The sequence below is a fragment of the Chionomys nivalis genome, chromosome 16, assembly GCF_950005125.1.
Source record: "Chionomys nivalis chromosome 16, mChiNiv1.1, whole genome shotgun sequence".
NCBI classification, from domain to species: Eukaryota; Metazoa; Chordata; class Mammalia; order Rodentia; family Cricetidae; genus Chionomys; species Chionomys nivalis.
Window position 1 is genome coordinate 608,314 of NC_080101.1, and position 13,404 is coordinate 621,717.

The following is a 13,404-nucleotide window of genomic DNA, read 5'->3' on the forward strand; positions in this document are numbered from 1 at the left end:
GGATCACTTGCATTATCCCCATGACTATTTCTCTCGATTTACAGATATATCTTTAAGAGATTTCTTATGTCTACATTGCCACAATCAGTGCTTTTCTGCAACTGCATCAAAATAATAAAACATGAAAAGTCATTCTCTCATCTTGTATATGATTTGTATTTTCAGTGTGACCTTTCTCGCAAGAGTAATGTAAATTACCCGGAGAGCTTTCCTAACCAGTTGACTCGTGTAATGGAGTCAAGAGACCTACCTTTCAGGATTGCTGTGCAGCTAGGCTGCACGGATACAGATAAGTACGTGCTTTTACTCAACAAGCAGTAGCTTTGTTATTGGGCCGGTGTGGTGCCTAGGGGAAGGGAACAATTTGATTACCGACACAAGTGCAAGTTTTTTCCGTGTGACCATTTGCTAATGGACCCTAAATCAAATGTTAAGCGAGGTCAAGGAGTTGTCACTAACAGACTACTTTTGCTGTGGAGTGGAGTAAGCAAGTGACCATGGGATTACTCCTGAGGCTGTGCATGACTCTGCAGCTGACTCAACAGACAGCTTCCAAAGCCACCCACCCGCTTCCCGGCGACTGCCCCGCCCCCTTTCCGGCTCTGGACACGCCTCTTTCCTCCTACTGGTTGGCTTGCATCTCCGCTCGACCGTCGCGAAAACCCGGAGAAGTGGACTCATCCTCATTAGCGCTCGGCGGGCGCTCGCTGCGCATGCTCGAGGGCAGCTGGATTCCGGGTCCGGACTAGAGGCTCGGAGCGGCCCCGGCGGGGAGGCGCGCTTGTGCGCGGCACGGGCGTCGCGAACACGCCGCGCGTCCACGAGAAAGGGAGGTGTGGGCCCGGGTGGGGTGGGGGGAGGGCCGGGTGTCGGCGCGCTTGGCGTGCGGGATCCGGGTGGCTGCGGGCGGCCTGGGCTGCCCGGCCGACGCCTGCTGAGAGATGGCGATCTTGGGCGCGGAGGGCTGAGGAGGCGCCGCCGCGGTGGCCGCGGGCCCCGGAGCCGCAGCTACGCGCGGGTGAGCACCGTGGGACTCGGGAGGGAGCCTAGAGGGCGGCCGGGCCGGAGTTGGCTGGGGTGGGGTCGCGAGTCTTGCCCCGGGCTGGCCCTGGCACCGGCCTGTGCGGGTGACACCGGAGCCCGGCGAAGTGTCTCGGTGACTGCGGCTCGCTAGCGTTCCTGCTTCCCTGCCTCAGAACTGCTGCCCTTACTTTCACCCGGATCTCACCAGCGCAAGCCGGGACGCCAGCCTCAGAACGTCCTTTTCTGACATGTTTTTAGCATTCAGGCTTTTTCACTGACTCTGCACCTCCTCCCACTAACACCCCCAATCTCTACCTTTGGTGACCTGGTAGGTTCAAGTGACCTTGCAAATTTTTCTAATCCTCGTCTTGTGTTTTGGGCCCTTTCCTTTAAATCTTCTTTTAAAATTTAAGTGTTGTTAGAATTTGGTACTTTCCCCATCTCCTTTACAGTCTTTAAATGATCAGTTTTGTGTGCCTAAGGACTGTGTGTTCCTTTCCTTTACTCATAGGTTTGGAGTTGAAATTCCTCTTCTTTAAGCGATCGTAAGAAACCTTGATTATCAAAAAGAAGGTGTATCTATTATACTCTTGAAATATTTTACTCTTCCACCATAAAATAATCCACAGATGTCTGGTATTTTTTAATTAGATTTTGATCTTTTTGTGTGCAGTAAGATTGAATTTCTACTCTTAAAATGCTGCAAAAAATAACGCTCAGAATTATTTTCCCACTCTCGTTTGGTGGTTTTTTGTTTTTGTTTTTTCTCATGAAAAACCCATTTTACAGTTGTCCGTAGGTTTCTGCGAGAGTTTATGCTTGTATATAAATCCACTCGACATGTCTCACCAAGTCAGTTTGTAACTGTTAGTAAAACTCACCTTTTAAAAAAGATATTCTTTCGTTTATCTGACTTGTTTTAGCCGTGAAGTAATATACTTAAACTGACTGAAAATTACCATTTTTAATAGTTAATATTTTAAATTCAAAGTACAGTGACCAAGTGTTGGGATCTGATGAAATTGAGATGTGTGAAGAATGTGACTTAACTCTTTGAAACACAGATTTTCAAATAGTTTTTCACATGACATGTAGAGCTGCCTTTAAGACGCTGTGCTTTTGAAACCCAGGCCATGACTGATCAGGTCTCTTGCCTTCAAAGAGATGTAATCCCTCAGTTGCCTTAAATTTCTTTTATATCCTTGCAGTTATTAAGCATGAACTGTATGGCATGGTGAAGTTATTTTGGGTATATGTAGATGAGATGATTAGCAACTTCTCTCTTTACCTAAGTAGGAAGGTATGTATGTTAGATTATACACAAATGCACCTTTTATGTATGAGTAAATAGCAGGATCTCACTATGTAGTCCAGTTTGGCTTTGAACTTGCCATCTTCTTGCCTCAGACCTAAACTCACAGGCCTTTACATGCCACCATGCCCAGAATACCTTTGTGTGTGTGTGTTTCATAAATATAAAAGTCTCTCAAATCTAGAGACGGTAGTTCTCAGATAAGTTAAGGGCTTTTTGTTTTGAAGATGAAGGACTAAGTTTTCGTAAGCAGGGAAAAGTAATTCAAGAAGAAGGATCTAAGAGATTTGGATGGAGTCTAAAGGATTTATACTTAGGATATAGGGTAATAAAGCATGAAATAAAAACCAGGACCAATGATAAAATTATTTTTTCTTTTTGTTTTGCTTTCTTTAGCTTTTTGTTTTGTTTTGTTTGAGGCAAGGCTTTGCTGTGTAGCTGTGACTGGTCTGGAACTTGCTGTGTAGACAAGTCTGGCCTCGAACTCATAGAGAACTCTACCTCCCTCTGCCTTCAGAGCCCTGGAATTAAAGGGGTGTGCCACCACTCACAGCATAAGAGTATAGTTAATGTCAGACTAATGACTAGGTTACTAGACAGTGAAGGGTCCACTGATGATTTTTGAGTTTGGAGTGAAACAATTTTAAACCTTTGTAGCATTGTGTAATATGAGTTGAGGTAGGAAGACCCTAAAGATTCATAAGCGTCAAGATTTCCATCGTCATAGGTAGCAAGGCTTTGAATAAGTGGAAGGACAAAGAAAGTAGGGTAGAATTTGGTGATCAGGTAAATGAAGCAAGTTAAAACAATTGGAAGATGACTTGTTGGGTAAAGGTACTTTCTGCCAAGTCTGATGTTTTAATTTCGATAATAGGAACCCACTTGGTAGTAAGGTAATCTATTCCCAAAAGTTGTTCTCCGACCTTCATACTTGCACAGTGCCAAAAGCACAGAATCTTCTTGCACCCATAAAAGAATTTTTTGAGTCAGAGTCTCACTATGTAGCTGTCCTGGAACTCACTAGGTAGACCAGGCTGGCCCTGAATTCAGATCTGTTTGCCTCTGTCTCCTGAGTGCTGGGATTAAAGGTGTACACCACTATGCCCAACTAAAGTAATTGTTTTTAAAAACAGTTAAAAGTTTTGATTCAGGTCTGTAGAGAGACTAGTGGTAGCATAGAAGTGTTACCCATAGTATGTGTGCATAAGGTTCATAGTATTTGGGGGATTACTAACCCTTGTTGAAACTAAAGAAATCTGTTGGCCATATGCACCTATGCCTTGTGGATGTGATTTTAGGGTAATCCATGGACTACAAGAAGCTTCGACATGAAACCCATGGGCTGTCTGTTGTGCTAGGGGCAGCTTTCAGAATAACTGGAGAGTTAGTGACCCTGACTGTAGAAGAATATTGTGCAAGAACCTAGAGACAAATAATGCACTGTGTTGTGGCTCACATTTTCTATCTACAACATTGCTTTTTATTTGTTATATTATGGAACAAACTTGCCCAAGAGTTTAGTTATCTGTTACAAGTCTAGTTTCAAGTGGTAAAATAGAATCTGGAGTTTGTTGGCAGTGGTGGTTTTTTCCTTCCTTCCTTCCTTCCTTCCTTCCTTCCTTCCTTCCTTCCTTCCTTCCTTCCTTCCTTCCTTCCTTCTTCTTTTGTATGATTTAATGTTGACTGGATATAGTTAACATCTTTCAAGTGAAGATTCCTCCCAGTTAAGATGTTATGATTCTTGGGGCATAGGTTTTCATTGGAACGTCTGTACTCATCTTTCCTTCTGTGTTCTTGAGAACTGGTGAGACTGAGGGATGATACGTGTGAGTGGAGAACAGATAGCAATATCAGTTCAGACAGTTTAATTATTACCGTCTATGCGGCTCTCAATTGGGAATCAGGGAAGACATGGTAGAGAAACCACCAGGGGAAGAAGAAACGAAGATCATCTTAGTCTTTTCTGTTTCTGTTTGCGTTACTTAGTAATATGCCTGTCCTTCATTCAGGAGGACAGGAATGATATGGGAATTCATTTTCAGAGGCTTTTCTGAAGAGGATTAAGTAGCTAATTCTCACTGCAGTAGTTACAGCATAGTTTGATTTGTTAAGAGTTGGCTTCTCTGCACCCATGTGCAATTGTTTCTCTGGTAGAAGGGATTGTCTCCCTGTTATGAGTTGGTTTCTTTTCTAACTATAGAAATCTTGACTTCTTAATCATTAGACAGGGTCTCACTGTGCAACCCCGGCTGGTCTGGAATTCCCCGTGTGGACCTTGAACTCATAGAGATCTGTTTCTGCCTCTCAAGTGGCGGCACCAAAGGCTTGTGTTAGCACACCTTGCAAAATCGTTTTACTTCATTGTATGATATATTTATAATGAACAGTAGAAAACTCAATAAATTGCCTGTTCAAAGTGGTGTCTAAGGAGCTAGTCCCTAACACAGGTGGAAGAATGTCTGACCAAAACACAAATGGATTTTCCTTTATTTGCTGGTATGGAGATGAATATCTCATGGCACAATATATTTTTTATTCTTTTTATGATAGTCTTTATACTTTTCATGTGATTCTTGCAACGTGATAATTAGGTGGGTAGAAAGAAACCATCATGTTCTAATCTACATTGTTCACTGCAACTTTAAAGGTTAAGTGTCCTGTGTGGCCACTTAGCACCCCAGTTTAGAATTAAACTACAACCTACATTTCTGTTCTTAATTCAGTATTTTCTCCACCAGATTTCTGATCTTTTGCCTATGGCGAAACTTTAAAGTTGTAGGGTATATGAGGACTACCTGTTGAAAGTATTTGTAGTCTTCTTGTGTTGACATGGTAACCTCATTTGACGTGGCTACTGGTTGGTAATTTGGAAATTTATAAATATTTTATCACCGAATAGTTAACCTTTAGTCAAAGATAAAGCAGACATACAAAAATGGATATCCTCTCTAGAAGAAACATTAGTAAAATGTTGACAATTTACTTTGGAAAATTTGTTGATTTTTATTTCTGTTTTTGAAGATGAAGTTTGATTATCTTATATAAAAGCATAGCCTTGGAAAAGTTTTATTTATTTATTTGTGTGTGTAGCATATAAGTCAGAATCTTATTTCAAAGTGGTATTGTGATGTTTTATAATTTTACCATTATATACTCAACGTTATATATTACCCCTCTCCATGTATAAAATATTATACACTTTGAATTCATACTTAAACATTTTGGTGTTGTAGATTGTTCTTAAAGCAGTATGTCAGATGATTTCTAAGTTACAGTGAAGAATGGCATGTGTTGCTTTGGCGTTGGCATTTCCTAAGTGTACTGTTTATTCATAACACGTACTGTATGCTACTGTACCTCAGACATTGTGCTAACTGCTGGGGTACAGTTTTGAGACAATATACTAGAAGCCTATTCTCTAGAACTTAGTGCTCATTAAAGACCTTGGCATCAAGAAAAGCATGGACTTTATCTGCTGTTGTTGGTAAAGTAAAATTAATGACACCCTTTCTTTTCCTGTGGTATTTGGGCAAGTCATACAGAAACACAAGGAGCTCAGTAGCATTGTTTCACCTTCCTATTGCTCTGTAGCAGATAACTCTAAAACCAAAACAACTGTCTTATTGCTTACAGGTTGTCCCTCTTGGGTGTTTTCTGGCTTTGTTTATCATCACTATAGTGGCTATATTCAACTGGCATTTCAGCTGGGGCTGTACACACTCACCTTTTGTAGTTCTTTACCTCCATGTGGCCTTCACAAAAGGGTTGTGAGCTTTACCTTGTAGTTTAGGGCTCTGAAGAGTACAAAAGCTGAAGGAACCAGGCCTTCTTAAGGTGTGTTTCTGGGACTGGCACGAAATCAGTTCTGCCTCATGCTGGTGAAATCACAGGTTTGGCCTGTATTTGGGCAGGGAGCTACTACTACTGTACATGCCCTTGGATCTATTTGGGGCGACCCTGTAATGGAGTATGGTAGAATTTACGTAAGAACAGCATCAGTTATATTATGTAAAGACACATCTTCTAGAAGACTTTGGAAATTGAAACTTAGGCTGCTTACTGATTTCTTTAATTGAAACTTTGAGCTGGGCCTGCCAGAGGGCAAGGTGAGTCTAAAGTGCAAATGACTGCATGCTTGCCTTACTGCACAATTAGAAGCAGTTGGTTTTGTCCTTGGTTAGAAAAGAGCTGTGTGATAGTTAATATTGTCAACTTGTCTGAATTTAGAATCACACCTTTGGTGTGTCTGACCTTGTTTAACTGTAGAGGGAAGGCTTTGAGTGCCTGCAGCACCATTCCAGGGGCTGGAGTTGTGGACTGACTAACTAGGAGAGAGTAGCTGAGCACCAGGTCTCTGCTTCCTGAATTTGGCTGCAATGTGACCTGCTGGTGCATGTTCCTGATATCACGATTTCCCTGCTGTGAAAGACTGCCCCAACAGATCCTTCTTTCCCTACTTTGCTTTTGTCGGGTTTTTTGTCCCCCAAATGAGAAAGGTAACTAATAGTCTAGAATGTAGCTTACTTAGAGAATGCTTGCCTGGCCTGGTATATCACAGAAGTGGGATGCTCTGTAGTTACATCTGTCATTCTAGGGTAGCAGGGAGACTGGCCGCTTCTATTTGAAGACAATGGGGCTTAAGAAAGTGCAGGCCCCATGACTCCAGATTGATTCAGAGAAATGATTTACCCAGTGTCATGTGTTGGTCAGACAGTACCCTATGTAGAGAGTGACCTGTGGTCCCTTCACCCCTTGTGATTAAATGTGAGACTCAAGGGAGTGGAGTTGCTTGATCATGCTTGAACAACATGTACCTCACAGATTTTTTTTTTTTTTTTTTTGAAATATCTTGGAAAAGGTTGGTAGGAACCTTCCTATTGGAGGAAAGATGCTGTAGGATCCCAGGGCTTACTGGAGTCTGCTGAAGGAGGGAAGCCAGGAGTCAGTGCCCCTTCCTTCCTGGTCCAGTAGGTCAAGTGCTGGCTGGGCTTCTCTGCTCTCTAGACTCTATAGGTACTTTGTCTTTGTTTCCTAGTATCTTTCTGCATTGTTCAAATTAGCTACTGAGTAATGTCATGATTAATTGAGGTGAAGGAAGTGAATGTTTAGTTTCTATTACTTTGTATCTTAGATTAGTAAGGTAATGCATTTAATTGAAACAACTATACTCAAAACCTGCCCTTGCAGCCTATAGCAAATAATCTTGCATATTTTAGTGACTGAGTGTGCTGAGAAACATGATTTAGGAAAGACTGGGCTGCAGGCGGGATGGGTGGAATTATATTAAGGTGTTTCTTGGCATTCTTCCTGCCCCTTAATTACTTGGATAGTTAAGAAATGTCCCAGCAGTAACAGAATTGTTAGGTATTGTAGTTTTGTATAACTAAAGAAAGCATGTTCTTTGGATAACTGTTTAGTACACTTATAATTACTAAGGTGGGTGGAAGCAAACAGTTGAGTCCTGACTTGAAGTAGAGTACTTTGGCATAAATCCATCCTAACTTGCCAATATATACTACTCTTTGTATGCTCTAAGTTAGAGTGGAGAGGATAGTTAAGTGAGTTTTTTCTCTGTAAGATCTTCTATACTGTAAATGTAGACAAATTAAACCAGGCATGGTTGTTTACTTAGAGGTCAGGGCAGAAGGTCTTCCAGTTTGAGGCCAGCATGGTGTGTGTGTCCGTCTGTGTGCTTGTGTGCGCGTACACATACACACACACACACATCTAATGCCATATCTGAAAAACCTAAACAAACAGTAATACAGCAACAAAGGGGACAGAGTAGATTGCTTCCATTGTGTAGCCTTTAAGCACAGAAACTCTTGACCTAGGAGTTAAGAGCAGTAGCTAGGCAGATCTAACTTTTGTTTGTGCTGTTTAATTGTGATGTTGCCTCAATTCCTTTATTTGCAAAATGTAAAGAATGTCTTCATTTTGGGTTTTAATTGAGAAGGTATTTATAAAGTGGAAATCATAGTAGCTTCAATATTATAGGCCCCTAAATCTTTATTACTTTTAATTATTAAGTTGACAGTTCAAATGAGTAGGTAGTTTTCTGTGGGCCACTCATTTTGTTAAGGACAGTGAGAGGTTAGTTTTGGTGTCTACAAATGTGTATATCAAATCTTTCTCTGAGTTGAACAAATAAGTTGTAAAAAAAAATTAAGGATTATTCTGGGAAAGATCCTGACTCAACAGAATGGTGGTACATCAGTTGGCTGTGATTAGGCTGTACAACCCAGGGGTCAAAAATTAACATTGTCATTAAATTAAATGTGTGGACCAGTTGGTCAAAATTTAGACTGTGTGTAGCAGTCATGGGGTGTGGGGTGGGGGTATTTGCTATCATGGATTATTACTGTCTTTCAGGACCTGGATTATATGGTCCTGAGAAGGTTTTTCAGGGCTCCTCACCTGAGTAAACACCTCTGATGTTGTTATACATGTTCACTTGATTAACTGTTGGCAGAGACTGATTCTGTAATTTGGGACCCTAATGTGACTGTTTTTCTAGGTTACTTACTACCAATGTGAAGAGTAAATATAAAGAGAACTTAACATATTAGCCTTCCAGATGTTTTAAAAGGTTTAAGATAATTGTCAAAGATGTAATAGAAAACAACAGAAATCCCATTCAATGAAAAAATTCCTTTGAATGAAGACCTTTCTTCTTCTAAATTCAGTCTTGAAATATCTTAAATTAGATATTATAATAATTTGTTGGGTAGTCTTATTACATTTTACTTAACTCAGATAAGGCAACTCATAAATAGATACATTGATTGAAGTGTGTCAGATTGGAATTTGGGTTTTTGGATAGAAAGTAGGTTAACTGTGGGTGTGGTAGGTCTTTTGGGAAAAAGCCATTTTGTAGCATAAGGACATTTACTTGGGGAAAAAAATCATTGAAAAGGATTTAAATTTAAAGTAAGTGAAAGTGGATAAAACAAACAAACTTCAAATTCTTTTTACATGTTGTTAGTGGCTATGTGCTTCTCTGTCATTTAAACGTTCCTCAGTTCTGTGACCAACAGGACCTCTAAATTCAATCATATTTAAATTTTTTTTGTTGTTATTTGTTTGTTTTTGGAGTCAGGGTCTCATCATCGAGCTCTGTCTGTCAGGGAACTCATTATATAGACTAGAATGGCCTTGAACTCACAGAGACCTGCCTGCTTCTGCCTTCCAAGTGCTGAGAGCAAAGGTGTGTGCCACCACACCTGGCAGACTTTTTGTTTTTAACCTTTTATGTGAATGGGTGTTTTGCCTATGTGTATGTGTGTGTACCGTGTGTGCCTGGTGCCTACAGAAGCCAGAAGAAAATGTCAGGTCCCCTGAAACTGAAGTAACAGATGACTGAGCTACCATGTGGTGCTATGAACTGAACCTGGATCCTTTCTTTGTAAGAGCAGTCAGTCAGCGCTCTTGCTGCTGAGCCATCTGTCTCTCCAGCCCTGAGTCAGATCTTTTATTGTAACAGTAGATCTTTAAATTGGGGCAGTTCCTGGAAAAACCAAAAGTATGGTTGTAATAAACAGAGGTTACTGCAAGTATATTGTGGGGGAAAACATACCAAGCCCGTGGTTCCTTAGAAATAGGAATGCGTTAGGTGGCATTTCTGTTGGACAAGACCATTGTTTTTGTGCTTATTTTCAACAAGGAAAGGGCAACAATAGATTTTCTTTTAGTCCTGTAACCCGTGGAATATAATGTTAGTATTTAGATGTGAACATCCAGAATGCAAGGTATATATTATGTTTGGAAATTTTATTTTTCTAGGTTAAAAGTTTTGGTAATAAATTTTTTAAAAACTTTTTTCGTAATTTAGATTTTTATTTAAAGTGTGATCTAATAAAAACCTAGACCTTGTATAAAGGAAAACAAATCTAGATTTGAGTTCTGGTACTCATTTTATTCATGGCAATGCTTGTGTAAACACGACTTAAGTTTTACTGTGTGTCTGTTAGCTATTCATATGTGAAGTGAGAATAGTGGCACCCAGTTTATAGACATATAGGCTGACTTAAGCCTGACAGCATTGCTCTGGGATCTGTTTGTGTTACAATTTCATTCATGATTTAGCTTAGAAAGATGGACTGGTAGACCATTCAGAGTAGGTGAGAGCCCTTGCTGTGCAACAGTGAGGACCTGAGATCAGATCCCCAGCACCCATGTAGAAAGGCCCACCCATGTGCATATCTCACCCCAGTGTTAGGTGTGTGGGGTGGGGTTGGTTGAAAACAGCAAAGAATAAGGTAGAGGAGCTATTGAGGGCAACACCCAATGTCCTCTGGCAGAGAGTGCTTACATGTACATACATGCATATGGGGTACTCTCATACACCCCCACCCCTAAGGAAAAAAGCATGAAAGCATCAATCAGACAAGGTATTCCACATCCACACACAGTTAAGGTCTGAGATAGTACCTGTGAGAGGAACTTTCAGTCTTAAGGCTTTCTGTGATTTGAGTTTGTAGATAACGAATTGTATTTTTACTGTATTTTAAACTTAGTAAAGATTACTTTTTTTTTTAGGGACTGAGTTTTAGCTTTTTAATTAGTTACATAATTTTGAAAATTGCTTTGCATTTTGGTTTCTAATTTTCTCTAAGAGTGAAGTCTATTTAATGAGAAGTTGTATCTTACTCTGCTTTAAAATTCTTAAGGAGAACTGTAGTGTAGAACAGCGGGCCGCCCGGCTAGATTAACCCCCGAAATAACCACACAGAAATTGTATTAATTAAATTGCTGCCTAGCCCATTAGCTCTAGCCTCTTATTGGCTAACTCTCACATCTTGATTAACCCATTTCTATTAATCTGTGTTTACCATGAAGTCATGGCTTACAGGCATGAGTCTAACCAACGTCCATCTTGGGCAGGAGAAGCATGGCGTTTGCCACACTTCCCTTCTTTCCAGCATTTTGTTTTGTCTACTCCACCCACCTAAGGGCTGCCCTATCAAAGGGCCAAGGCAGCTTCTTTATTCAACTAATGAAATCAACACAAATACAGAAGGACCTTTATAAATAATATATAATGTTGCATATCTGTTATTTGACTAGCTCTGAATTACATTGAAATTCTTTTGTTTGTATTTTGTTGTTTGTTTTAACAAGATTTGCCATTCAGTCCAGGCTGGCCTTGATCTCACTTCTTCCACCTCTTAGGCATTGCTTATGTTTTTGACTCTAGAAAGAGTTTCTCCACTTTCCTAGGGTTAGTGTTAGCAACTAAAAGGTAAAACAGTTTCCTGTTGGTGACCTCATTTTTCAGATAAAAGAGAAACAGGTTACATATATACAAGTATATATTTAAATTATTAAGTATATACAAGAGCTAAAGTTGGACGTAGGTCTGTCTGACTTGAAAAGTGGTTTGTTTTTTTTTTGTGTGTGTGTATGTGTTAACTTACCCCAATATGCTCTTCTGAAACTAAAAAAGAAAACGTCACTTTGGAATTTGAGATTAGGAAATGTCCATGACTGTGAAAATGGTGGTAAATTAGAATTTGTAATATACTTAGACATAATCAAGAAATATTTCAGGGGAACTGAGCTTTGGTTGTGATAGCCTAGGGTCCAGGGCAGGGTGGAAGAGTAAACCTTTCCTATGGAAGTGGGTTTGGGGAATATTCAGGACTTTGTGTTCCCGAGTCTCTTTCTCTGCTTGTGAGCTCCTCTTTAACTCGTCTTCATGACCATGCTTTCTGCTGCTTCAAGTTGCAGCTTATGTAGTCGACCTTCTGTATTGGTTGGTCCTGCACTCAAGGTTCAAGCAACCTTGTACTGAAAATGTTTGAGGGAAAAATTCTCTGTGTGTGTTGAACATATTCATGATCACCCCCATCTTTTTCCCCCAGAACAATACAGTATAACATATTTTACATAGAATTTACATTGTGTTTTTTAAGTAATCCGCAGGTGACTAGAGTATATGGGAGGGGTGTGTGTAATTTTATGCAACTATTGTGCCATTCCATTTAGTTGACACCATATCTGTGGATATAGGTATTCCGTATGGGTACCCAAGAATAACAATATTTAGGCAGTGTCTCCTATGTGTTAGCTGGGATTCAGTCTCAGAGTTTGAACTAAAGTTTTGATATATTTAGTTTTGAATAGTATTTTTTGAATTGATATTATGCAGCATTTGAGTAGGGAATCTGTTTTCTACATTGCTCAATAAGGCAAGAGGAAAAATTACTAAATGCGTATCTCTTGAAGTTAGTATTTTCCTATTCTGAAGATAATATTGCATATTATAAGTTGTTGAGAAATAGCACATTAGGTGTAATCCTTTGTTGATATAACTGAAGCTTAGTGTCAGTGTTTTTATGACAGAAAAAAAAAAAAAACGGAATGCGAACTAGGCATGTTGGCTCACACTTGTGACCCTAAAACTCTGGAGACCTGGAGTAGGAGGATTGCTAGTTTTGAGGCCAGCCTGAGCTTGAGACCCTGTCTCAAAAAAAGTTAAAACTAGGAATCACTTCTTAAATTAAGTATAGGAGAAATTGTTAGGCATTGAAGTAAAACATATGCTGAATTGAAATTTTTAATGATGATCATGAGGGTAGAGTTGGTGAGGGAAGGAGGTCAATGTGGACACAGTCACCAGTTTTGCGTTTTTTCAGTCTAGTTTTTTTTTTTTTAACATCTTTGGGCTAAAAACTGGAAAGATTGCTGCTAAGTTCGACTATGTTTTTCTGACAAGTGTTTTCTAGTAAAAAGAAAAAAAATGCATGCTTTTTTGTGGCCTTTCTTGGAAAAGAGTTAAGGTATTTTGTTTTGGGGGAATTGATAACAAAAAAAAAAATGTAACTGTTTAAAACATCCGTTTTATGGTGCAATATCACCATCTTGTGGTGTTTTAGGATATTGTTCAAAAATTTCCAAACATGAACATAAGTTACATATTTAATGTCTTGATGTTAGTTAGGTAAGGATTCCACCAGATCTGTATTTGACTATTTTTGTAAATGGGCTGTGGAGTAAAAATAAAAAGTGTGATTGAGGAAAATAATAGTATAAAATGAAATGGTTATGATTAGATTGGCATGGTAATG

The 13,404-nt window shown here is 39.7% G+C and overlaps 1 protein-coding gene across 7 annotated transcripts in view; it reads left to right on the plus strand.

Annotated features, from left to right (window-relative positions):
• Positions 1-718: 718 nt before the first annotated feature.
• Positions 719-13,404, plus strand: part of Wwp1 (WW domain containing E3 ubiquitin protein ligase 1) — a 121,426-nt gene continuing 108,740 nt past the window's right edge. For 6 of the 7 annotated variants that reach the window (XR_009058419.1, XM_057790772.1, XM_057790765.1 and 3 more), the window contains exon 1: positions 870-1,018. The gene's annotated coding sequence lies outside the window, so the exon portion shown is untranslated. Of the gene's footprint in view, positions 834-869; positions 1,019-13,404 lie in introns of those variants that run through there. The other variant, XM_057790766.1, reaches the window with a different exon arrangement.